The sequence below is a fragment of the Cydia amplana genome, chromosome 3, assembly GCF_948474715.1.
Source record: "Cydia amplana chromosome 3, ilCydAmpl1.1, whole genome shotgun sequence".
In the NCBI taxonomy this organism is placed as follows: Eukaryota; Metazoa; Arthropoda; class Insecta; order Lepidoptera; family Tortricidae; genus Cydia; species Cydia amplana.
This window is the reverse complement of record NC_086071.1, coordinates 8,044,749-8,072,378: the sequence shown is the minus strand read 5'-3', so window position 1 is coordinate 8,072,378 and position 27,630 is coordinate 8,044,749. Positions and strand designations below refer to the sequence as shown.

Below are 27,630 nucleotides of genomic sequence, written 5' to 3'. Positions count from 1 at the left end.
AGTATGTGCGGGAATGCAATTTTGGCTTTATTTCATTCTAAATAATGAAACAAGAGTTTAAACAGTTAAAGCACATAATTTGTTTGTTGTCAGGTGTTTAAAAATTAATGAATTTAACGTGAGAATGTGAAAAAGTTTACAAAATAGACTTGAGTTAAATTATGGACGACCTTGAACTTTCGTAGCAATGTTAGTCAAAAACAAAAACTTATATATTTTTTAAATCAGATCAATATGTAAAAACACCGTGGTTGTGTTGTGTGAATGTGATAAAAGTAACTAGCTTATTTTGTTTTTCGTGTTAACTATATGTTTTGTGTTTGGCGCGGGCGCGGTCGACGGCAGTGCGGTGAGTTTGTTTGGACCGAAACAGGTGTGTTAACAATTTAGCACATCTTTCCATAAAATTTAAATAAAAACATTATATCCATTTGTAAAATGGACTGCAGTCGGTCGTCAAGATATTCGTAATACCGAAAACCTATGAGAGAGTTCAATGACCGGGTGGACGGAAACCGACATCTAGGTACTTTGCGACGGTTAATTGAATGTGTAGGTTTAGTTTTTGTTTTCTATTGTGAGTGAACACATAGCTACCAGCCGCTGCTGGTCAAAATGCGTTTTTCATACTTCAAACTAGTTTTTCGTAATGCCTTATTGAAAACTAGTTTTGACTAAAATTAAAAAAAAATGTATTTCAGTGCATATCGTTTTTACTAGAAGACGCACGTAACATAAAAAAGCGGCCGGCATGCAAGCGCCAGAACCGACTCCATGTATGTATTATATTATAATGTTTAGTTAGTCAGTTCAATCAGTCAAAACTAGTTTTCACCAAGGCACTTTGCCTTTCCTAGTTAAGATTAGTTTTCACCGAGGCTCTCCGGAAAACTAATCTTATCTAGTGAAAACGCGTTTTAATTAAGGCGATACGTTACATTAGTTTTAACTACTTAAGGAAAACGCATTTTCACTTAAAACGGGTTTTTATAGTAACATATATACACAGTTGCGCAGCTTGTTACGGACTGGTCTAAAATGTACTTGTATACGTAAAGTGAGTAATAATTAAATACTTGAACAAGATTGTGTCCCAAAAGTTAGAAAACCGCGATGCAACTACTACTAACCGCCTAAGCTAGTGGTGTACAGTCACCAGCAAAAATATATGACTGTGGGCAGCCGTGCAAAAATATCTGATGCTCCATTGGAGGCATAAGTATATGACGACACTACCTCGGTAAAAATATGTGATGTTTTGTGGCCGGCAAAAACATCGATACTCTGTATCCGCATAAATATCGGGTCGGATCGCTTAAAAATATTTGATTACTCTTAAAAATCAAAATTATGTGATTACTCTCATCTGGCATAAATATCTCTCCAATGTGAATGCAAATACATCGGATGGCAGACGGACCGCCTATATATCTGACACGAAATTATGAAATATGTCATCAATAGGCAAAAACGTTTGAAGTGATTTGACAATTCACGAAAAGAGTGAAGACTTGTCATTGCATATGTCTGTCTCACATATTTCATTTGTAATTTTAAATTGTGACATAATTCAGGTAGACTTTTAATAGACAATGTGTAATAAACCTCCTTCTTACATAAAAAAGAATAATGAAGAGGTCAACCTGTGAGACTGACAAGGACAAACAATAATAGCGCTTTCGCTGCTACTCCTACTGAAAGATACATAAGACTATCCCGTTTTGTCATTTCCCCCACCCCTCATGCCAGATCCAGTTATATACTAGATTCATGATTGCAATACGTTACAATTCAAAATTATATCCAGTTTATTCCGTCAAATCGATGATAGAATATAATGTGAGACAGACATATACAATGACAAGTCGGCACTCTTTTCGTGAATTGTCAAATCACTTTATACAATTTACGGCTCTATACCCAACATGTATGGTTCGTTTTTAAAGGTCGATAACATATTTGTGATTTTCCAACGTGTCAGATAAATAGGCGGTCTGTCGTCCATCCCATGTATTTGCTTTTACAGTGGAGAGATATTTATTCCAGATTCTCAGTAATCACATAATTTTGAATTTTATGAGTAATCAAATATTTTTATGCGACCCGATCCGATATTTATGCGGATACGGACTAACGATATTTTTGCTGGTCACAAAGGATCACATATTTTTACCGAGGTAGTGTCGTCATATACTTATGCCTCCAATGGAGCATCAGATATTATTGCACGGCTGCCCATAGTCATTTATTTATCCTGGTGACTGTACGTACCTACGAGTATATACCGCTAGTCTGGCATTAGTCGCTTAGTTACATCCCTTCCCTGCGCTGACAACAGGCCTCGGCATTCGAACAAAAACGCTGCAGCTATATGTAAGTACCATATGGATTTCCACTACTGTGTGAATCACACGTTGCGGTTCAAATCTATATAAATAATATTCATAGTCGTGTTTTACTTTATTGCGAATTTCCTACTTTTCTTACTTATATTGTAATGTAACCTCAAACACCTCAAAAATTAAAAAAAGCACAATACAAGTTACAAACCTTAAGGGTAGACGTAAAAAAATTTGCGGTTCGAATATTTAATATTATAAACCTATTGTTTGTTATAGGTATAATTCTACCTACTTTTTGAATTTTGGACAAGTACAATCTAATAAATTGGTGCGCTGTTGTTAATTTGCTAGAGCACTCTTTTGTAAAGTGCATGTGTGTAAATAAGCAAAACGAAACACCACCTGAAGGTGAATGAATGAATTCTTGCCTCCTACCTTGTCTCATAGATTAGTAAAACAACCAGAAGCAACACGCATTAAAATATAGCCGTAAGTACTTTTATTACGTAATAGTAAGATTGTTAATCTAGGGACGAAATGGTGCCTTTCACCCGAGTAAACACTACTTTTCAACTCGAATACAAGAAAATAAGAGAAAATTTGCGATATTAGTAATTTGTTATAGGTAAGTAGATACATTTTCATTCAAATCGAGGCAGAGTAAGCTTACACGAACTCTGTCTACAAACTACTTATTTCACATTAATTATTTAATTTAATAAGTAATCTCATTTGTTTTGAGTTTGGATTCACATAAGAAATTTTCTATACATATATTGTTCATACTTATAGCAATTGAATGAAATAAAATTTCACCGCACGGTCAGTCAGTCAAATTTCGATTTTCGGTTTTCGCGGTAGGCACTCAGGTCCCTAAAAGTTTGCAAAGTATTTTGACTATAAAGGAAATTGGTCATTACAAAATACATAATAATAAGCCATAAATCTATATCCTAATCCGGTAAGTACCCGGCACAAACGTCCCCAAAATACCAGCGGCGTTCCCGCGCTGAATAGCCAACGATATACGCTGGACCAGGTACGAACCAGCCCTAGGATCGCAACCCCCTAACTATTCTGAATATTAAAAATAAAATACCCAAATTACTCATAACATGGCGTCAGCAGTTTTAAATGTGCCACCAGGAAATATTATTCTTTGCCGCATGCCTCCCTTTGCCTACAGTTTTTGTGACAGTCGACATCTCTGCTGAATGACCTCTATTCATCGCCGACGCTCATTCTGCTAATGGAGTTTCCTTTTCGACGCGCTAATAAATACTTACAAAAGACCATTTCTGCACAAATTGGCACTAATTAATTAAAGTACTTATAGTATTTAATAACTTAGAACGTAGAACTATACAGGATGTTGCCTGTAATACGAGCAAATAATTAAAACATATATTATTTATACTCCTCAAACTATAAAACTTTTATTAAACAACTTTTAAAAATTATGAATCTTTTAGACTTCCACTTTTTCATACAAAATAAATATTGCCTTCAATGTACGCTGACATCAGTGTGTTTGACGTTGCTTTTCATGCTTTAAACATAACAAAATTTGCAATACATTGTGTCTTAGAATAAACTATAAAGTGTAATAAAAATCAAAACATAAGTAATTTTTAAAAGTTGATGAACAAATGTTGGTCAGTTTGAGGAGTACAGCCTACAGTTTAATTTATTGCTCCTGTTACAGGAAACACCCTGTATAAGTCGCTTAGGTACCTAAGTGAATACGCGCTTTTTAATTACGCGTGTTACCCGGTTTATTACATTTTTAATATCTTCATTCTTCATTATAAAATAATTCAAATACCTTTTATGAACTTTAAAAGTATGTATTCAAGTAGGAGGGAAGTATCAAGCAAAACAATATCGCGAAACATCCATTATGCATTCTTAAATCTGTAAGACGAACGCTAATCTCGTTTAGCAGTCGGCATTCCCAAGCATTGAGCTATTAGCTTCCACATGCCAGGGTAATTGAACATTCTGCCCTTAAAATATTTCTCGATATCTTTGCAATAAGGCGGCCGCTCTAGCGTTGGTAATCTTCCCTTTTGTTACGTTTTTCGATTTGGGCCGTCTTGGTAATGAAAATTCGAGACGTCTTGTCGTGAATTCGAATTTTTGTATCGCGTTGCTGTAACACGGATTTTATTTATTGAAGAATTGGAATAACATCAGATTCTTGGAACGTCTGTTGTTGGAAATTAAAAGTTGGAGCCGTTTAGATTAAATTCTTGATTATGAAATTCAGTTGTGATTGAATAACAAGAAGAGTAATAAGCGTATTAATATTTAAGTATGTTTAAAATAATAATGTAAATAGTGTTCTCAACCTAAAATCAAATAAGTAGGTATGTAATTATAATTACGATTAGCCACAAAACGGTACTATAAATCTAAAAGTCAGTTATCGGTTTGTCATTGATCTCATACACCTCGCCTGCTCCAATATATTAAATATAACTGAGATTCGTTTTTCGAGACACTGGATGTCATAAATATACCGCCATCAATATTTAAGTCTTACAAGCCCTTTACCAAAGAGAACCATTTAGCGCAGCCATTAATTTTGTGTTATTAATTATTTATAGTTAGTTTTAAGGCTACTATGTTATTGTGCTAATCAATTATTTTTCTTTTTTTCTTTATTTAACCTTTACTGCACAACACAGAACCTTACCGTACAAAAGGCGGACTTAATGCCGTAAGACTTTATGTACCAGTCAACCTAATTTGTTATTTTATATATAGCGAACAGTTGATAAACTAAAAGTGGGGAGGAAATGCACTAACGCCTTTTGCATGTTTCTATGAAAATTGCTGGGAGTTTTAAGCAATTAGTTCGAAAGGAAGTGTTTAAATTGTTCATTTGAACTCATTTTCAATAGTTAGAACGTAATAACAGAAACCCAACTTATTCATAGTATTAAAAACCAAAACTATTTTTATTCGTTTTTAGGTAACTTGATGTGTTTGAGTTAGGAAGTTAATATTATTGTGATTTTAGAGTATCTCCAAATTATAAAAAATAGTGTCATAAGTCCGTATCACAAGTAAAATATAAAAATAAAACCTGTGAGGTTACTGATAACATATCATTATACAGTCTGTTATTTTATTACATGTACATAGTAAAAAAACTGTCATTGTATAACGCTGATCACATAACAAAATATAGCAGATCGTGTACAATTCTCTATTGTTTGTAATTTGTCCATTTTATTTAACACAGCGTAGCTGATTAAACGATTTTTCCCGTTTATAGCGAAAAGCGCCTACGAACCGAGAACCTACATCGAGGTCGCTGGCGTAAATGTGTTAATAGTATTTTATGCAACCGTTGTTTAAGAGAGGTCAAAAAAGGCGAGTGGTGTGAGTAACAATTTGAGGCGAAGCCGAAAATTGTTAATAAAGACGCCACGAGTATTTTTTGACTCAGTTAAACAACGTTGCATACAATACTTTTTCTACGACCAAGCACTTACTTTGAAATGAAATTGTAAATTTAACTAATATTTTTAATTCAAGAAGTAGCAAAAATGGAGGGTACGGGCGAGAAAAGAATGAATGAATGAATGAAATTAAAAAAAAAAAACATGTCTATGGTTCACTTATTTGTCACAGATGACATTTAAAATAAGGTTGGCAACACTGTATTTCATTCAATATTTTTTAAGTGGTCATTACACGATGTATCGTAAAATCGCCAAAAAAATACTGCGTATATGCACAAATTCTTTTTTGGGAATAGACTAAAGACTTGTCTTGACAACTATAAGGTAGGGTTTTAAAGGTGTGTGTACGACCCTTTAAATGACAAATAAAAGTACGGGAGTAGAAAAAAGTGTTTATAACTATAAAGATTTAATAAATATACATTTTATGTAAGCAAGTTCATGGCCATTACTAAAAGTGAAATCCATTTCATTTAAAAAAGTAGGCAGTCCAAGGGGAAGTTCCAGATTAATTCTCTTGATAAAATTTCACGGTTCAAGAAATTCAACTACCGGTTGCGTGGGGCGATGAACGATACTGATTACGTTGTGCATACAGCCTTTGCAATATTTAGACATTATTTAGTAAAACTAACAATTGGAACTAGGAATTGGTAGTGACGTGTAGCTGTGGAAAGCCTAAGTAATAACTCAACTTAAGCTATAATCACTACATAGTATAAAACAAAGTCGCTTCCCGCTGTTTGTCTGTCTGTAACGGATTTTGATGCGGTTTTTTTTAATAGATAGAGTGGAGGAAGAGGAAGGTTTATGTATAATTTGTTAACCCGTGCGAAGCCGGGGCGGGTCGCTAGTATAATATATATTATTTAGTTGAAAATTAAACTAGTTACTTTACTTAAGATGGAAATATAGTCGTTCTAATAAAAAACATAATATAATATTTGTCATTTGTAAATTTTCTACTTAATATTGATAAACTACTTATATTTCTTTCACTATTTACTTTGGCTTACTTACTTCTTACTACTACCTATTTTTTACCCCATTAAGCGAGCGCGACGCTTTTTAACAAACGTTTCTTTAAACAAAAACGTCACTTTTGACACTAGTTTGACACTGACATATCCGATCCATATCGTTTCAATATCTAATATTTGACGTATCTTATTGTTCAAATACGGCTGGCAGTCATTTAGAAATCGAATTGATTGCCATTTCTGAAAAGGCCTACTTATAAATCCCTCCTCTACAATCTTATAGCTCTACCGTTCGTTGCCGTTATCCGCCAGCTACGAGCTACGGCCCGTAGCAGCTACGCTACGACTCCCGTGAGACAGCCTTCGCAACTCTACAATGTTCGCTACGTTTACAGCTAAGCTGTTTTCAAAAGCGCTTTAGTCTACACTAAGCTAAATTAAAAATCAGGGCTCGATGAATTATTAACAGATCTCGGTTGAATCATATTAATCATATTTCATCATTTGCGCTAATTGAGGTGCATCGAGGCCTTACATAAATTTTATTTATCACGTTAATGAAATTCAAATAGGTGAAAATTTGGTAGGAAGGAACTTCAAAATCGTTAATTAATCGTATACATTATATCCGTAAACTAATTCAATAATGTTAACAGCCGTCAGTTCAACACATTAAGCCTGCTAGTATGGCCGTTCATTTGACCCTAGCTCGTAAACTGCGCAATTGAAGATAAACTATCAAATTAAGTACCAAATTGAACCACAAACTGCAAGCAACAATTTCAAGACGATGTTATTCCTACTTTAGATACAGACTTGTCATATATTTTACTAGATAAGACATTTTTTAAGGTTTTATACTTACTCCAATATTCTTCTGATTTGTGTGGTTGTATTGAAAAAAAAAAATATATTATACTTATAAAAAACAACATTATAAACGAGTAAATTTTTGAGATGGGTTCTTTTCTTGAACTTGAACTAGGCAAACTTTTTTTATAAATTATTTACTAATCACATAAGTGCGGCTAACGAGTTCTACGCGGACAAAGTCACGGGTAAAATCTAGTTTGAAATAGGTAGTTTCAAAATAGATTTCTATCGGAGATCCCATTTCGTTCGTTTCCTTTCCGTTTTCTGAATGCGGAGGTTCTATGCCGGGTTAGGGTTGGCAGTTTAATATATACTTAGGTAGGTATTTCATATCACCTTCACATTTTTTAGTTCTAACAGAGGCCGAAGCGTTACTAATTATAATTTGATGAAATTTGTTATTGAGAATAGCCACGACGAAACACGTCTTGTATACTATTATTCGGTCCAAAAATATAGTATCTTAATTTAAATCACAAATATTTATCATGTTTTACTGTCACGTTCTTAGCCCTGTGTTAAAACGTTAATTTATGACATTTCTGCGATTCTGGAGATACTCTTGAACGATTTCCACAATGTCTAAAACGTCTCGTTGTGTATTTTTAGACCTCAAAACGATTTTGAAAGGATCTTACTGCGATAATTTAACGTAAAAATGACATTGGTTGCCCGAATTGAGCTGCAAAAGATATCTACTTGAAATCTAAACTACCAGGTATCTAGTACATATCATATCGTTCTCTTCTCTAGAACAGATCTTGTTTTCCGAATACCGCGGTATCTTCTGTCGGCCATATTCGAACTTTAAGATACGTCAAATACTAGAGATTGATTGATTGATATGGAATAGATATTGTTAGATTAGATAGTGTTAAACAAGTGTCAAAAGTGACGTTTCTTCAAACAAACGCGTCACTTTTGACACTTGTTTGACACTGACATATCCAATCCATATCGTTTCAATCCCTAGTATTTGACGTATCTTAAAGTTCTAATATGGCCGTGTCTCTTCCGCAAGCAATGTATCCACGTCCGTTATTGTAGCGGGGCCAAGTTCGGAAACTTGCCTTCGGGAGCTCCCTTACATGTTGCTCCGCCCCGCGGCCATGAGCCCAACCTTTGCTCCCACATAATTTAACTTCCCGTATTGTTTTAAGATATCATGCTTAATGTAGTTTGGCATTAGATTCCCAAACTTGCCACAACAAGGCGCTGTTAACAGACTATAAAGTCAATCGATTTGATTACTATGTAGAAATATTTAAAAAGAGGAGGGTGTCTAATTTAAACGATTACCTAAGCTATTGAAAAAATAGGTTCTTATTTCCAGACGCAAAAAACTTGAGCCTTTTATCTGGATCTTTTCGGCTGTAGGTATAAGTATATTAAAGTATGGGCATTTGTTCGTTAACCTTGGGAAAATTAATAGACTACCATATATATGTATAGGACCCTTTTATGTTTTTTGACGTTGAATTGAGAATGCATTGGCGCGAAGAAGGCTGGCCAGGTTAGGACACCATATAGGATCTAAACATAATGTTGTTTAAGAATAACACAAAGTGGTGGTTTTATATATTATTGAAGTTGATATAGTTACAAGGAACATTAAATTTGCATCTTTGCAATGTAGAAGCTGGTAGGTAATTGAGAATCCGAGATATTCCTTTAACAATTAAAAACAAAACACTTCCGCTACTCGAAATTCCTTTTACGTTTCATTGTTTCAAAAAACGTTTGAATAAGAAACGTCTTTAATAATTATCTACGTGCTCATTGACCCTCGTTCTCTTACTAATCAGAGAAAGAAACGCACCGTCCGTGCGTAACAGCTTGCAGTAACAGTTATTTATGAGAGTCCTCGAGATTTCGGCACTTAAAAAAGTTTTTCCATTACCAAACTCTGAGATACGCTACAAGAGGTAGCGAAACATGAATAATAATTAATGAATAATAGGTATCCAATTTTTTGCGATTTCTGGTTCGTAAATTGAAATATTCTTAGTGCTTTTGTTTGGCGAGTAAGTGTAGAAACAATAAATTTACCAACTACAGGGTCTAGGTACATTTAGTATAATTAGAAATACATATTCTGCATGAAAGCACTATTAAAACAGAACAGCTTCATATTTTATTAATACATAGATATAGACATAGGTACGGTAGAAAATAATAATACATAACCGACACTAACATTTTTTATCTGTTTTATTTTACAGTATAACTCAGTATGACTCTTGTTTTAGTACTTAATTATATTATGTTTACATCTTTTGTTTGCCAAATTTATTGCATTATATTCTTATACAAGGTGCTTCCTGTAACAGGAGCAATAAATTAAACTAAAGGCTCAAACTGACCAACATTTGTTCAGCAACTAAAAAATTATGAATTCTTTAGACTTCCTCTTTTTCATACAAAATAAATATTGCCATCAATGTGTTTGACTGACATTAGTGTGTTTGACGTTGCTTGTCACGCTTTAAACATAACAAATTTTTTTAATACATTGCGTCTTATAATAAACTTAAAAGTGTAATAAAAATCAAAATATGACTTATTTTCAAAAGTTGCTGAACAAATATTGGTCAGTTTGAGGAGTACTGTAGACAGTTTAATTTATTGTTCCTGTTACAGGAAGCACCCTGTATCATAATAGTTACCTACACTCAAATGCCTGATGCTTGCGAACGGCATTGTGCTATAAACTTTTAAGCAGGCGCTTACCAAATTTTGTTTATATCGCCTTTATCTTTCTTGTTTTACCTATATTACGTTACGAGCGAAACATTTTGCTATATAGATGGAAGTTTTAGCGCCTTCCTGTGAAGGGCGCCAGATGTGCTGTGGTGCTCTGGCACATAAATTATGGCTTGTCGAGCCCTTGTTCCGAGGTAACGGGGACGGTTCTAAGGCTGTGTTTTTATAGAAATTGGATTTTACAACATGTTTGTGATAAATGATCGTTTGGAACCAATACTTAAAGATAACCTTATTTTTCTTCGGAGCAAAGGGATTATGTATAGCTATAAGTTGAAACTGTTTTGGCTTACTCTTTTAACTATGACTTTTAACAATATTGTATTGATTTGTGTTGTATGTTACCCAAATAAATGAATAAATAATTAAAGTAAGTGCTTTTATTTGTAATAAATTATAAGGAATATTACTAGGTTTTTAAATTAAAACAGGCCCGCCATTTCACCTATGTCTCTCTTTAACCCGATTAAAAACTCAAGCAGATTGATCTTGCGGGGTTTTGTTTATTGTGCTCACTTGTAGTGAAGAAACTTGAATCGCATTTGTTAGGGAATAACTTAAAACAAACGACTAGGCGATGACTTATCATAAGTCTGCATTAAGGAAACCTACCTTATAATCAAAACTCGTCAACATAAATTTTATTTTAATTTGCTAGCAAAATGTGTATCTGTTAAATCGACTATCAATTAGTCAATGTATGTAGACGCAGCTTTATGGATCAGCCACTTGATTAGATAAATCTGGACGAAATTGTTACAAAATTAATTATACATACCAATATGTCTTTGTAAATGGTAACATTTTGGCTAAATCAATAAATAAATACTTGGGAAGTGGGGACAATTTTATTCTAAGTAATGACAAACTAAGCAAAGCTTATATAATATGGGCCTATCGCCTAGTAAGGCGATGATATGCCTGCTTAAATAGATAATTACATAAAAAATATACATAAGTTTTATAACTCAGGAACAAATATATGCGATAATAATCTGGGATCATCAGCTCCATAGACAAGGTCACTACCTTATAACCTGTACCTATAATTAAATACCTAAATAGTTAGAATCATTTATTGTAATATATAGATTTTAAAGCCTGTTCGAGGTATAATCAGTTGGTGATTCTAAATTCATACTTTAATATTGTAAATGCGAAAGTGTGTCTGTCTGTATGTCTATCTTTCTGTCTGTCTGTTACCTCTTCACGCTTAAACCGCTGAACGGATTGAGTTTAAATTTGGCATAGAGATAGTTGGAGTCCCGGGGAAGGACATACTGCCGTATTCGAACTTCAAGATATTCACAAGAGACGACACGTACTAGATCCATTCTAGATACGTTATAGTTTAGATTTCAACTAGTTCTCTTTTGCAGCGCAATTCGGGCAACCAATGTCACTTTTACGATAGATCGTGTTAGATATCTATTAGATGTGAATTAGATCTCTAAGTAATATCTTGTGGAAATCGTTCAAGAGTATCTCCAGAATCGGAGAAATGTCAAATTTGACAGGTTAGATCTTATTCATATCGTTATCGTATCTTGGCGATGTCTAAAAGATATCTAATAGATGTCTATTACAAAATCCGAATCGGGCCCATAGGATAGTTTTTATGTCGGAAGTCATCTCTAAAGAGAGCGAAAAGGGGGGTTGAAATGAGAAAATTAATAAAAATTGGTGTAAGCAATTAAGCATAAATTATATTCCAAAGTAGTTTTATCCAGGCGCTATACTTACTCTAACTGCTGGAACTAATTCCACGCAGACGAAGTCGCGGCAAAAGCTAGTAATAATATAAATAAATGAAGAGTGATTTGTGAGACCTTTTCGAAATGGAAGATACTCAAAACTCATGTTACTTCTGTATGTTTAACTAGTTTATCACGAAAAATAAATGATTTATGATTTAAAAGAAGATGGTGGACAATGAAAATAACAGATATCGGAAATTTCGCCGAAGTATTTTAAGATTATGTAATCGGTGTTTAAATATGTATTGTAATATTTACTAGGTAAAAAATATAAACTCTATGACGGTTATTTTTAATCTACAGTCCACAATGTCTATACTCTATTTGCAAAACAAGTCACAAACAAGCTGTTGATACCGATATAAATCATTTTCATTATTTTATTTTAACCTAAAAACCCGGTCAATCTGTAACACATGTTTAGACAAAAGATGTTCAAGTTCAAACACTAAAGCACTATCGGATGAGCACCGGAAGTTCTCTCTCTTTGAGTTATGGTCGACCACTTCCGGCGAATGTATTTCCTGTTTGCCCCACTGCCCACCTACCACTGAGTTAATCGCTCTATGAATCATTACTAACATAGAGGTATGGTGGCTAACTGTAAATCTTTCAGGTTTTTGGGATTAGAGATTATTTTGTGATGTATGGGTGCCGGTAACCATTCGTTAGAGATAACGTTGAATTATAATTGAGAGTGCTGTACGGAAATAAGAGAAGACAGTATCCAAATAGACTATTGAAAAAACCGGACAAGTGCATGTCGGGCTTGCCCACCGAGGGTTCCGTACTTTTTAGTGTTTGTATAGCGGCAACAGAAATACATAATCTGTGAAAATTTCGACTCACGGTTCACGAGTTACAGCCTGGTCACAGACCTAGCATGAGTTGCGTTCTCGTGCGCGACTCCATACATCTGGCGCGACTTCAAGTACCTATGGACTCGCGCGCGAGAACGCAACTCATGCTAGCCCGCCTGAGCCAATAGGAGAAGCGCGAGACGAGATGAGCGAGAGCGAGACGAGAAAGAAACAGACACTCGTTCTCGGCCTGTCTCGGGGTCTCTCGACAAGTGTGTACTGCCCGCATATTAACGTTTATCCTAGAGACATATATTCAGAGAACCCCGTTAAAGAATTCGCTTTGAAAAAACAAGGCTTCGAGCTCGCTTCTCGACTTGATTCGATTTGCATTCCAATGCGCGCGGCTATACAAAGCAATCACAGAAATGATCTGCTTACAGCAAGCAATAATGAACTTTGCGCCGTCACATTAAGGATCACAATGGCTGCTTATTTTTATAGCTTTGCGTGATTGTCTGTTATAATGCAAAAAAATGTAGTCGCGCTTTGGACAAAGCACACTGGTTCCGTCTCGCGTATTTTCACTAAACGATATACCTAATTCAAGTCTAATAATTGTCTACGGAGCTGAAGGTCCCAGATTCCAATCCCGGTAAGGGGAAATTCATTTTTAACTATATGTTTATTATCTGCATTCAATAGCAGCTATAATGTTCAATAGTTGTTCCATGTATCTACGATCATTTGCGTCTATCATATTCTGATCAAACATTTATGCAAAAACTTTTGATCAAAATGATGCATTCATTGCTTTGCTATATATCCCAGGCACGCTTGTACGCATTTAGCCACTACAATCTATATGAAAGTCAAGTTAACGTTTACGTATATTTTAGAAAATGTGGGATGCAGCAAACTGGCGAGTAGTGGCGAGTGTCCAAAAAAGTCTACAGAAAATGGTTGGGTATTCTTAATTTTACAAACGTTAAGTAAATATTAGTGGATGTTCATGTATTTTAGGCTACGGGTAAAATTGAAATTATTTGAGCAAGCAGTGGCTCCCATAGGTACTGTCGCGTCAAAGCTGCAAAGTGCATAAGCTGCTTACTCTCTCATAGGCTTTAATAATGGTACAAGAGTTACATTCACTAATATTAAATATTCTGTCAAGTTAGCTAGACTTTAAGTCTCTTGAATTTATATTATTTTATAAATGTCCTAGTACCAATAAACGTATAAGGGTTATTCTTAAATTGTGTCCAAAAAAAATTTTTTTTTCACAAAAGCTTTAATTTTTGACATATTGTTTATATATATCAAAAGAACATACAAAAAGAAAAATTTTGATGCATATGGTCAAGCTTAATACCCTCAGGATTGGTAACTAAAATTAGTACATAAACACGGTTGTGACAAAGTGTCCCTCAATCGTGACATATCGGCATTTTGCGCGCGTTACGGTTTACCATTTTTACAAATTAACACAAATAAACAATTTTCGACAAAACTTCTACCATCAGCCATTTCCAAATCTGACAACAACACAGTGTTGTCGTTCTTAAAAAACTTTAAAAAGGCTGCCAGTTGTAAAGATAATTTTCTACCGAGTACCGCATGTTTACATTACCACGCGCGGCGGTGACGCGAAAACTGATCAAAAAATGTATGTTGTTTATCATTATATAAAATCGTTATAAGTCCATACAATTTTTAAACAGTGTTGTAGAACAAGGATTAGTGTTTTATATTTGATATAAATTATTGCAAAATCACTTCATATTTTTTCAAAAAAAAATCAAATATCTCAAAATCCGGGGAAGTCACACTACACGGTCCGTGACATTTCGCACTTGTAATTTTTTTTTTTATGTTTCTAATACTCTTTGGACAATACTGTAACCTGTAAACCTATGAAACTAAGGAAAATGTACCCGGCTGGTTACATAATACCTAGGGATGTAATAAAGGAAAGAAAACACAAGAGTCCACTTGATAGCTGTTTTATTTCTTCTTCCTTAAAACTCCTACATACCCTAAAATTACAACTTCTAGCTCAGACTGCTAACGGTAGAGCTGTTGATTCATTAATATCTGTATTCCTACATCTTAGGATTAACCACCAACAAACTAGTTGTTTAATAAAATTTTATTCAGGTAATTATAACACGAAAAGTTACACCTGAGCATTAAATTTGGCAAGTAACACTGTCCATTAGATCACAGTAAACCTTGGTTATGATATTAAAGTTATTCATTATAAATGTGACAAAAGCAAAAGGTTACCGATCTATGACAATAACAAAACTTGAACTTCAAGTAAACTATGAGCTTACTAAGGGCTACCTAAGGGCTACCTAAGGGCCAACACATACCTGCTGCCACAGACGATGTTAATTTCTCAAAGTTAACTCCTCTGCATTCCGCCAGACGAACGAGACTGACGATCTAAAAATATAACAAATATCATGAGATCTAGCTTTGTGCACAACTGCTGACAGACACCTAAGTACTGAACCGAATCGTAACACTTACAGAAAAGTCTGCAGCGGTCAAGAATAGCATTTGGGTCGGAACTCGTGACAATGGCCATGAAGACGTCCCGATCTTGAGAAGAACCGTCTCTTACATCAGCTTGCCACGCTCAAGGGTATGCACCTCTTTCCTCAGCAACATGGCAAAGGAAAGCAACATTTGCCTCGACTTACTAAAACCTGGAAAGAATAAATAACTTAGTCTTTACCGAGTTTGGATTTAGCCGGTTTGCAGCGAAAACACAACATTGCGAGAAATACTTACCCAGTAACCAAAATATATATCTCCGAAACTATATACAGCGACAATGGATTTCCACGCTGAGTTTTATATTCATATATTTTATTTTTTGTAACAACCAATATTATGTTCTGACACTAATACATGCCGTCTTTTCTTCTCATTCTATTTTTCTCCCATTTCAAATTTAGAGCTCTTTACAACGAACTGCCCGTTGCCAGTCATATTGTGCTACCTTTTAAAACATGTAGGTTTAATTACCTAACGACACAATATCAAGGAAAAAAGGTGAAATACAAATATTTCTATTTGTAACTAAATTATATAATTAAATTAAATCATGTTTAATATTTCTAAAAATAAATTAACACTAACAAAAATACCAAAAACAACGAAGTTCCACCAAAACCACTAGCTGGCGCTATGTGACAATACATTTAGGTTGACCTAAAACTAGAGGTAAATTGCTTAGTATATTGATATAGAGTTTACTTATTTTCACAAAAATACATGCTATTCTTACGTGTTACACAAAAAATGCATAAGAATAAGAATTACCCATAAAATGAAATAAACATCACAAAAATCATCATTTCATAACATAACAAGTTAAATAATCTTCAGCCTCACGGGCGGTAACAATTCACCTTAAATTAACCTAAAATCGTGGTTACGCGCGGTACCCTAAAAATTCATTTCTTTATTTACATGTACGGAATATTTAAACGTTCATTAATGTTTAACTTTCTTCCCGCGATCGCTCGGCTCGCTGGAACATAACTCATAAATATGTAAAAGTCCGGTGAAACGCCGGCTATGCAAAATTTCCGCTCTGCGTTTATAAACAGGTCAATTCCAATTTAACATTTTATGGATTCAATGCTGATTCCAATTAGGTACTTAATAAGAGTATTTTTACGGGTTAGGAGCAATTTATGTTTTTAGATAAAACCCGTACATCAAGAAAACATAAGCTCTTAGAAACAACATATGTAGGTTTAATTGTTGGATGACGATATTAAATTATTACCGCAAGATTATTTTGTAATTTTTAGAACTAAATGATTTAGCAATCATTTTATTGTTTTCCTGGGTAGGTAGTAAATATATGTAACGGTTTTCCCGTGCTGTCGGCTACGTTCGTAGCGCGTAGCCCCGCGCTGGCAGTGAATGTGTTAAATTTAAAATTGGAACGGGAATTTTATTTCTAAGGCGTAAATTAGTAAGATAAACGTAGGTATTTAGTTTGTTGGTAGTTAATGTAAAAAACTTGTTACCTACTCGACCCTTCGGGTAATATAGCTCATCCCCAGTCTACGGAACCTAAAATTGTCATGGCACATAATAGTCATATTTTATTTTGTAGGTATTTAATTTGAATTTACTTTGTAATTTAGTTTGTTGTCTGTGTATAAAATTCTAAATTACTTACTCTAGTCTATTATGTTCGACCTCGTCTCAACTTTTAAAGCCTTTAACTAATTATTAATTCAATCATCATTTCACATCAAATCACGTATAATACCAAACTTTTGCGTCGTGAACCGAAATAAAAACACCCTTTCCGCTTGACCACCCGAGCGCTCATAACTTGACTCGTCCAATAATATCGTCATATTTTTTCTAACATTGCGAAATTGGAATAAAAGGAAGGGAAAGTTCCGCATCGAAATTGCTAGGGTCGTGTGCTGCCCATAAATAATAGACGCAATCTGTGACTGCGCTCTGTATGGATGTCCATACGTGCACACAGATTGACTATAAGGTGCTGGTTGCAAAAGATTTGAAAGGTCGAAACCCTACGGCACAAGCCTCATTAGATTCATGGGAAACTTTGCCTAGTATGCAAGACTAGAAATTATAATAGAAAGAAGTGGTATTTTTTCTCGTTTGTACAATGATGAAAGATTCGAGGCACTTTGCTATGTATTACTCGCATACTTTTCATTTCGATTGTTTAGAGCAGGTAATACATATGGCCCGTCAATTATCGTAAATAGGTGGAAGTTGGAGCGGTGACGGCGCGGCCCGCCTCTTCCCTGTCTGTGGCAAATGAGACGGTCCCTGACGCGCCCCAACCGTCTCTCAATATCCTTGTGTATGGTATAAGCCTAACGTATACAGAAATTTTCATAACGACGCTTTCGTCTACTGAATTGACCGTTTTAATTACAGACTGTGACTCCTGTGACTAGGCCCATTGAAGTTATCTTTGCATACATTTTATTGCCGCCTTTTTTTTGTGTCCCACTGCTGGGCATAGGCCTCCCCCCTAAACTTCCAATCTTCCCAATTAACTGCAGCATCCGTCCAGTTTCTGAAAAATGCGTCCAGTTCGTCCCGCCATTTTCTCTTAGGCCGACCATGACGGCGTATACACTGTGGCACCCACTCCGTGGCTAGTTTAGCCCACCTCTGTGGGCTGCAACGTCGTACATGGCCTTCCCAGTCCCATTTTAGCCTGGGGATTTTGACCCCAACGTCGACCCAATACAATTATACTAAACGTTGACCAGACCAATACTAAAATCCACGCGAACGAAGTCGTGGGCAACAGGTAGTGTGTATTAAAATTGAGTCAGCTTAGTACCTACTGTCAGTACTGTCGTTTTCAGCTGACCAGACTTTATTTTTATAAATCGCTCACGGTTCATGACTTGCACTGATTCTAGGTTAGGGTGGCCGTAATGGCAGGGATTTTCACCTCTTCAAATAATCATCGATTGGCATACAAAGCTCATTTTACAATAAAGTCAATTGCAGTCTTTAGATTGCGTTCTTTATGCGCCGTCATCCCCTTTAGCGGATTTTAGACGTACAATAGTAGCCCGTTTATACTATACCTCTCGCGTCTAATGATGTTCCCTGTAACAGTTTAATTTTTAAGCAGAAACGTCTGCGAACGATGATATCAAGATGCTTTGGTGGCTACGGATGAGCTCTTGGTGGCTCAGATGGCAGAGCCACTGGAGTATCAATCCAGATGCCGTGAGTTCAAGTCTCACCCAAGACAGTCCACTTTTAAATTTATCCTATACCTATAACAATTGATTTTCATATGGCTCTGTCATGTAAAATATTTGTACAATAAATACATAAAAGAGCGCATGTAAGCTTTAAGCATATGTAAGCGGCTCTTAAAAAGATTTTTATGAAATGATTTACTTACTTAAAAGAAAATCTCAGTATAAGTTATACCATATACCGTATTATCTGTGTTACGTATGAGGTACGTGTATAGAAAGTTTTGCCAATATGAGCTTTCCTTTTCGATTAAGTGCCACAGTTTATTTGTATTGAGTTTGGATTGTTTGACAACTCTTGGAACTTTTTGTTAGATTATAATGAAATTTGTTGTGAACTGATATTTATATATTTCCTACAGTATTTGGGTTTTCGACAGTACAGTTATTATAATAAAAATAAAAGTATTTTCTTTTAATTGCGACATAGGTAATTATAGACTAGTAGTCTAGTACCTATGCGCTAGCCCTGGAAAAGGATCAACGATTTCAAGAACAATGTTAGCTTTGTATAAACTAACTATACTACAAGTATCTTAGTACTAGATCTAGAGGAAGTTAATACGCACTTATTTAAGTAAATAATTTCAAATTCAAAAAAAATCGACTTACCGGGTTTTACCTCTCAGGTATTGAATAGATGAATAGTTTAGATCAATTTCTTAATAAGACATGAATATATTATTATTACAGCTTCAGAATCTAAAACATTCGTGTCCAAGTCACAACTTTAAACACACATATCGTGGTGGTCGGTTTCCAAATGCACCGAGAGATGGCGCTGTCACCTGCGCAAACTAGCTAACGACTGTTTGCTTTAGAATATTAAGTGTGTAATTTTATATTTTGTTTGGGAGACTTGTTTGGAAGAGTATTATAGTACGAACGGCTTTAATTTCAAAAGGACCTAAGGTACAACCTTGTTCATGGTCCGTACGAGCCGGATTTAGAGTTAGTAGTTCAGTGCGTGTGAGCAGAGCTACTCTTCGCATCGATCCCATAGTAGCAGTGGATTGCTGTTCGGAGGGATCGATTTGGCTGGCAGCAACAGCGACGCGACGGTGGCGCCATCTAGTGAGAGCCAAGCTGAAGACACTAGGAGGTGTGTTGCCAGGAGAGGAGGACAGCGGAGAGGGCGCAAGCAGCGTGTCACATCAGTTCAAGGTGGAAAGTTGGTTTAAGTGAAAAGTGCAAACCGTGAGTACATTTATATTATTTGGTACGAAAGTCAACCTTATTTCAAAGAAGTTCAAAACTTTAAAATCAGTGAAGTTCATCAAGAAAGTTAGACATTTTCAACCTTATAACCAAGGAGCTCTGGACTTTGTGCAAAATTAGACTAAAAATTAACTTGTAATATTTAGCTTCATTAATTTTAGGACTTAGAATAATTAGTGGAAAAACGAAGGTAAAGGTTTATGCGTCGTTGGACTAAAAGTAAATATGGCGATGTATAAAAATGTCTAGATATAAAATAAAAATTGGTCCGAGTATTAGAAAGCCAATACTTCAAAATGTTTAAGTCTTATCAAGTCGGAATATAAAAATGACTACTTTCAAAGTATACAAATGTCTAAGTCTTATCAAGTCGGAATATAAAAATGACTACTTTCAAAGTATACAAATGTCTAAGTCTTATCAAGTCGGAATATTAAAATGACTACTTTCTTTACATAGGTCCAGGATTATAATAATACATATACGGAACAAATTCATCCCCTCGTAACATCTAGTTCTTAAATTAAAACGAATAATATTCAATAAATATGAACAAGCTAATAGATAAGCGATCAACAAACAAGCTGAATTCTAAATAGACAAACTTTTATCTATAAATTATAAAAAAAAACTGAGAACATTTTATTTATTAATATTTATATATGCCATATTTACTTTTAGTGTCGCAACATATTTATATTTGGTCTAATATACAGATGCACATTTTTATACTTCGTCGAAATTATATACGCACGAACTTATGCAAGTAGACATTTTTATACATCGCCATATTTACTTTTAGTCTAGTGCCGCAACATATTTGTATTTGGTCTAATATACAGATGCACATTTTTATACTTCGTCGAAATTATATACGCACGAACTTATGCAAGTAGACATTTTTATACATCGCCATATTTACTTTTAGTCCAACGACGCATAAACCACGGGGAATCCATGCCGGATTTAGGCTAAGTCCCAGAATTTCAAACACTTGTAATTTTTTACAAATTTTACCTCGGAAATTTTCTAAGTGTCAAGTTTGCACTTGTGTGAATTAGTTTAGTTTGTTTATGAAATAGTTGTTGCAACTTAAATTGTAATCATAATTTAGAAACATTGGAGATTTTATAGATCTGTTTAGGGTTTATGCGTCGTTGGACTAAAAGTAAATATGGCGATGTATAAAAATGTCTACTTGCATAAGTTCGTGCGTGTATAATTTCGACGAAGTATAAAAATGTGCATCTGTATATTAGACCAAATACAAATATGTTGCGGCACTAGACTAAAAGTAAATATGGCGATGTATAAAAATGTCTACTTGCATAAGTTCATGCGTATATAATTTCGACGAAGTATAAAAATGTGCATCTGTATATTAGACCAAATATAAATATGTTGCGACACTAAAAGTAAATATGGCAATGTATTTTAAAATTACTCTTTGTTATATTTATTATGAGAAATGAAAATGTATGCATGTAAAATTTATTAAGGAATAAATGGCTAAATAATAACCTGGACCTATGTAAAGAAAGTAGTCATTTTAATATTCCGACTTGATAAGACTTAGACATTTGTATACTTTGAAAGTAGTCATTTTTATATTCCGACTTGATAAGACTTAGACATTTGTATACTTTGAAAGTAGTCATTTTTATATTCCGACTTGATAAGACTTAAACATTTTGAAGTATTGGCTTTCTAATACTCGGACCAATTTTTATTTTATATCTAGACATTTTTATACATCGCCATATTTACTTTTAGTCCAACGACGCATAAACCCTGTTTAGTTTATGGTTTCAACATGGAATCTTTGGTAAATTTTCAAATTGACTTGTCAAATCGTATAACTAAGGCGAGAAGTAATTTTAAAAAGTCCCCTAAGGAGCGTATAACTGAATATTATGTTGAAAGTAAGCTCGAGGCATTGGAACAGCTGTGGCAGGATTTTAGGCAGGGTCATAAAGAGCTACTGCAAACAGCTGATGCTACGCTCATAAGGTCTTTGAAGTATACAACCGATGATGTATATGAATTAACAGAAGAGCAGTATATGTCATACAAGTGTGATTTGAAACGCATTTTAACTGAATTCCAGTCTAATGTAAGTAAGATAAATATGAGTGCAAATGAAAATGTACATAAAAGGTCTTCTTTGGTCAAATTGCCTAAGATTAGCATTCCCACATTTTCAGGAAAATATACAGAGTGGCCCACTTTTCGGGATTTGTTTGTGTCAATGATACACAATAACACGGAGTTAGATAATGTACAAAGGCTGCAATATCTTAAGGGTTATTTGACCGGGGAAGCTGAGCAATTGATTCGGCACACACCCGTGTCAGACGCAAATTACGCTCAATGTTGGAAACAATTGGAGGAACGCTATAGTAATAAAAAATATATTTCGAACTGCATTTTGAAACGTCTGCTTAGTCAACGGAATATTACTACTGAGTCAGCAGGTTGCTTAAAGGAGTTGATGGATACGTCTTCCGATTGTTTAAATGCATTAAAAAATTTGGGTATAGATGTTTCGTCTTGGGACCTAATTTTGATTCATTTACTTTCACTTAAATTGGATGCCGAATCCAGAAAGCAGTGGGAGCTGAATGTTGCAACTAATGTGTCGTCGGATGCGTTGCCGACGTTTAAAGAATTTCAAACGTTTTTAACCAATAGATATCGAGCTTTGGAATTCATAGAACCAAAAAATGTATACAAGGCAACACCAGTCAGTTCAAAGGCTCCCAGTAATAAAGGTCACACAAAGGTGTTGCATGCGACAACCGTAGTAAAATTAAGTTGTGAATTTTGTGGCGAGGATCACAAATTATGCTTTTGTAAGAAATTTGCTAACCAGGATTATGAAAAGAGGCACGAGTTCGTGACCAATAATCGAATTTGTTATAACTGCTTAGGTAGTAATCACGGTGTTAGATTTTGCCAAAAAGCCACCAGTTGCAGAGTATGTCAGAAAAAACACCATTCCTTACTTCATCCAAAGGGTGTTCCAACGGGTAATTCAGGTAGTTCAGATCAATTGGTTGGAAGGGCAACTAACGGTCCGTCAGACGGAGGCTCCAGTCAGGCTTCAGATGAGACTACACCGGTAGTGACTTGTTTTTTGCTAAAGGTCAGGTAGAAAACCGAGTTTTGTTACCCACGGCAATCGTGAACGTTGAGTCCAAAACAGGTCAGTATCGGCCATTCAGAGCTTTGTTGGATCAGTGTTCACAGGCCTCTTTTGTAACAGAGGCCACAGTTCAAGGGTTGGGATTGCAGAAAACATATGCCAACCCTACAATTTCAGGATTAGGAGATGTTCCGAGGTCAGTGAAGTCAAAAGCAACAGTAACGTTAAAACTCCAGTCATTAACGGATCCGAACTTTAAGATGGAGGTAAAGTGTTTTGTTTTGACAAAAATTACCTCTTTACTTCCCGAGAAGCAAATATCGGTTCCGGATTGGATACAATTAAAGGACTTGTGTTTGGCGGATAAAAACTTTAACACACCCAATAAAATAGACCTCTTACTGAGTGCAGAAGTTTATAGCCAGATTTTACGGGAAGGTGTATTGAAAGGACCAGCCGGGTCCCCGGTAGTTCAGTGCACTGCCTTTGGCTGGATAGTGTCTGGATCTGTGCGCGCTGCAGGAGCAGACAATCAAATATCCGTTATCCATACACAGGTGGAGGACAATGAAATAATAAAAAGATTTTGGGAATTGGAAAATGAGCCTTTATTGAGTACACAGATGTTAACAAAAGAAGAACAGAGGTGTGAAGACTTATTCTCAGCCACGACGCGTAGAGATGAAGATGGTAGGTACGTCGTGAAGTTGCCATTTCGCGATGAAGAGTCGACCTGCAACAATGGCAACTCTCGTGAGATAGCAATAAAAAGGTTAAAAGCACTAGAAAGAAAGTTCACAAAAGATAAGGTACTAAAAGAGAGATATACGGAAGTAATAAATGAATACTTACAGTTAGGTCATATGGTGCCTGTACCAAATCAAGAGATTAGTAAAGAAAGATCAGCTTACCTGCCACATCATGCAGTCGTCAGAGAGGATAAGATAACCACAATGGTCAGGGTGGTCTTCGATGCATCCTGCAAAAATGAAGACGGCGTGTCATTGAATGATAACTTGATGGTTGGACCAACGTTGCAGCCAGACCTGCGTCATTTGATCATGAGTTGGAGGAAACATCCAGTATGTTTAATAGCGGATATCGTTAAGATGTACCGAATGGTGAGAGTGGCAGAAGAAGATTGCGATTTTCAACGCATAGTGTGGAGAAGTTCGCCGGAAAACGACATACGAGACTACAAACTACTCACTGTCACTTTCGGCACGGCTTCAGCGCCTTATTTAGCAGTCAGAAGTTTAAATCAAGTCGCCACAGATCATAAAGAAGAGTACCCAATGGCGTCAGAGAAAGTCGCAAGGGATTTTTATATGGATGATCTTATGACGGGATGCCAGACCATAGAGGAGGGTACAAGATTATATCAGGAGATGAAGGCACTATTAAAAAAGGGTGGATTCATTCTACAAAAGTGGTCAAGTAACAAAGATGAATTACTACAGATAATCGATGACTCAGGAAATGGAGAACATAATAAACAGGACAAAGCTTTAGAATTTAAACAGGACAATATAGTAAAAATATTAGGACTCACCTGGAATAGAAGTCGCGATGAATTTCAGTACTCGGTGAAGCTGCCTCCGTTGTCTGCACCTGTAACAAAAAGAAAGATTATATCCGACGTTTCGCGGTTATTCGACCCCCTGGGGTGGATAGCTCCGTGCGTAATAAAAGCTAAGATATTCATACAGCGATTGTGGATAGCAGGGACAGGATGGGATGAGGAACCACCATCAAGCATCTTAGAAGATTGGTATACTTACCGCAATGAACTGGCTCAACTTACCAACTTCAGTATTCCACGGTGGATGTTCACAAGGGCAGATGACGTCGTTACTGAATTGCATGGCTTCTCGGATGCATCCAATGTTGCCTATTCTGCGGTTGTTTATATGCGCGTTATAAACGCAAATTCAGATGTCCATGTCGTTCTAGTTAGCGCTAAAACCAGAGTGTCACCCGTTCGGCAAGTCAGCATTCCACGCTTGGAACTTTGTGGTGCTGCCCTGCTGACTAAACTGTTGGTTGAGGTAGCTGGGGTTTTGAATATTCCCAGGAACGATATAAAGGCTTGGACTGATTCCTCAGTGGTATTAGCATGGCTAAATAAACATCCAAGTAATTGGAAAACGTTTGTGGCGAACCGAATTTCGGAAATCCATTCCAAATTGGAATCCTCGCAGTGGTTTCATGTCTCCACGAAGGACAATCCAGCTGACTGTGCTTCGCGAGGAGTGCAGCCATCGGAGCTTGCAGAGTTAGGGCTATGGAAATTCGGTCCTAAGTTTCTGTGGAACAAAGACATCGCATACAACAGGTTAAAGAACAATGAGACCAATCAAGAGCAATCTTTAAGAGTTCACATGGCTACGAGTGAGATAGAAGTGCCGATATTGGACAAATATTCTTCGCTGCAAAAGCTGATTAGAGTGATAGCATTTTGCAGAAGGTTCGTTACGAAAAAAGATATTATCTATAAAGGTCAAGAGCTTAAGCATTTAAACAAATGGGAAGTCGATGAAGCGTTAGTGACTTGTATTAAATTAAGTCAAGTTACTGAATTCCAAGCCGAAATAAAAGAAATACATACATACGGACAAGTCACATCCAAATCGTCCAAGCTACTCAGCTTAAACCCTTTCATCGATGAGCAGGGATTACTTAGAGTGAATGGACGAATCACTAACTCACAAGAACCTCAAAGCTTCAAGGAACTCATAATCTTGCCACACAGATCACACCTTTCTGATTTGATAGTGGACGACGCTCACAGGAAAACGTTACACGGTGATGCAAAATTGATGCTAAACTTTATCCGATCAGCATACTGGATAATTGGAGTCAAAAATCTGGTGAAATGTTGTGTGCGCAAATGTGTGGTTTGTGTGCGGCACAAGGCTAAACTGCAGAATCAACTTATGGGCACTCTGCCGGCCGTTAGAGTTACACCCGCCAGAGCGTTTTTAAATAGTGGTGTAGACTATGCGGGGCCCATTATGCTGAGAACCTCTAAAGGCAGAGGTCATAAGGCTTTCAAAGGTTATGTAAGTTTATTCGTATGCATGGTTACAAAAGCCGTACATATTGAAGTGGTAAGCGATCTTACCTCCAGAGGGTTTTTAGAAGCGTTTAAACGCTTCGTCGCTAGACGCGGTCACTGTGCCAACCTGTACAGTGACAACGGAACTAATTTTATAGGCGCTTCAAAGGAGCTCAAAGAATTGTTCGATTCGGAGAAGTCGACAATGACCAAAGAAGTGGCAGACAGTCTAGCTGTCCGTGGCACTAATTGGCATTTTATCCCTCCCCGCGCACCCAATTTTGGCGGGCTATGGGAGGCAGGCATAAAATCGGTCAAATATCACGTCAAACGCGTAATTGGCGAAGCTACTCTGACATATGAAGAGATGAGCACTCTGCTTAGCCAAATAGAGGCGTGTCTGAACTCGCGTCCCTTGTCCATGTTGAGCAATGATCCAACAGAGGCCGCTCCTTTAACCCCAGGTCACTTCTTAATAGGGGAACCGCTCGTGACGATCCCTGAGGCCAATTATGAGAACTGTAATTTAAGTACTTTAAAAAGATGGCAGATCACTCAAGAAATGTTACAGAATTTCTGGAGACGATGGTCAAATGAATATCTAACCCATCTCATGCATCGTTACAAGTGGGCCTTCAAGACCCCTGAACCGGAAATCGGGAACATAGTTTTGGTGAAGGAAGACGATTTACCTCCTAGTAAGTGGCTTTTTGGTAAAATCCTCACTAAATATCCTGGCTCAGATGGATTAACGAGAGTGGTATCTTTGAAATGTAAGAACTCCGTGATAAAACGCCCCACTTCTAAAATTTGTGTATTACCAGTAAGTGAATAAGTGTGCAATGCAATAATAATACTGTTAGATAGATAAACTAAGTGTCATAGATGATTACAGATGATGATGATGAGCTATTAAGCTGCTAATTGTGTCTAACAGTGAATACGAGTACATTGCTTAATACTATTCATGTAAAGTGGCTAATGTTGCAATGGTGGATAGTCAGAAAGGACATTCGGTCCTTGGTGGGCGGTATGTCCAAGTCACAACTTTAAACACACATATCGTGGTGGTCGGTTTCCAAATGCACCGAGAGATGGCGCTGTCACCTGCGCAAACTAGCTAACGACTGTTTGCTTTAGAATATTAAGTGTGTAATTTTATATTTTGTTTGGGAGACTTGTTTGGAAGAGTATTATAATTGTTTATAGTACGAACGGCTTTAATTTCAAAAGGACCTAAGGTACAACCTTGTTCAATTCGTTTAAAATACAAGTAAGTTTATTAACATTTTTTTTGTTAGGAAGTTATGTTCGTGTTTGGGTGAAAACCGCTTCCTTAACCTACCGACGGAGCGGCAGCTGACTTTCACGAGGCCCCTTTATCTCCATTGACCACTTTACGAGTCATCACACGGGAAAAACA

General features: G+C 36.1%; 1 long non-coding RNA gene across 1 annotated transcript; it reads right to left on the bottom strand.

The window, feature by feature from the left end:
- Positions 1 to 15,117: 15,117 nt before the first annotated feature.
- On the bottom strand, positions 15,118 to 15,658 carry LOC134662926 (uncharacterized). Its single transcript, XR_010098107.1, has 2 exons — positions 15,524 to 15,658; positions 15,118 to 15,436 (listed from the first exon to the last, which is right to left on the bottom strand). It is a non-coding gene; the product is annotated as an uncharacterized LOC134662926 (long non-coding RNA).
- Between the last annotated feature and the right edge of the window lie 11,972 nt (positions 15,659 to 27,630).